The following is a 593-nucleotide window of genomic DNA, read 5'->3' as shown; positions in this document are numbered from 1 at the left end:
GTGACAATCCCCCCTACTTAGAGGCTCCTTCAAGAAACTCAGCAGACAGGCCACGGGCGTGGCTCTGCCGTCTTCTGGGTAAACAGTGTCAGATCCTTCATCTGTCTCTGGAAGAGCCCGTGTCAAACACACCCAGGTGAGGGTGGGCCCACAATGCCCTCTCCCTGCCCTGCCCTCAGAGCAGGCAGGTTTCGGGACCCTGCTCTGCCTCACAGAAACCTGCTCGCTCCCCTCTGTCCGATGGCTCCGGGCATCTAGGTCCAGCCTGACCTTGGTCCTGAAGCTCAGGGGCATGGCAGGCGCCTCCCCGGAGCCTCCCTCCCTGCCCAGGATGCCTGCAGACCAGCGGGACTCCTGGGTCCTTGAAAATGCCAGGCCCGCGACCGCACTGAGCTGCACTGCCCTGGACCCGGGCTCCTGAGAAGACAGGCCCTGGGCCAGGCGTGTTCTCAGCCCCGACACAGGTAAGGGCCCTGAGGCTGCGAGTGTCACCCAGCTCAGAGCCAGTGGCAGTTCTGGCCACACACACCCCTCCCAAGCCCGGACAGCACCCCAGGGACACAAGAGAAAGAGCGGCCCAACCACTCAGAGCA

General features: G+C 63.7%; 1 protein-coding gene across 3 annotated transcripts in view; it reads right to left on the bottom strand.

Annotated features, from left to right (window-relative positions):
• Nucleotides 1-593, bottom strand: part of RIPOR3 (RIPOR family member 3) — a 91,183-nt gene that overhangs the window by 21,825 nt on the left and 68,765 nt on the right. The gene's annotated exons all lie outside the window — the stretch shown is intronic.

Source organism: Tupaia chinensis, unplaced genomic scaffold, assembly GCF_000334495.1.
Source record: "Tupaia chinensis unplaced genomic scaffold, TupChi_1.0 Scaffold000049_1, whole genome shotgun sequence".
Classification (NCBI taxonomy): Eukaryota; Metazoa; Chordata; class Mammalia; order Scandentia; family Tupaiidae; genus Tupaia; species Tupaia belangeri.
The sequence above is the reverse complement of the archived record's forward strand: the minus strand, read 5'-3'. Positions and strand labels throughout refer to the sequence as shown.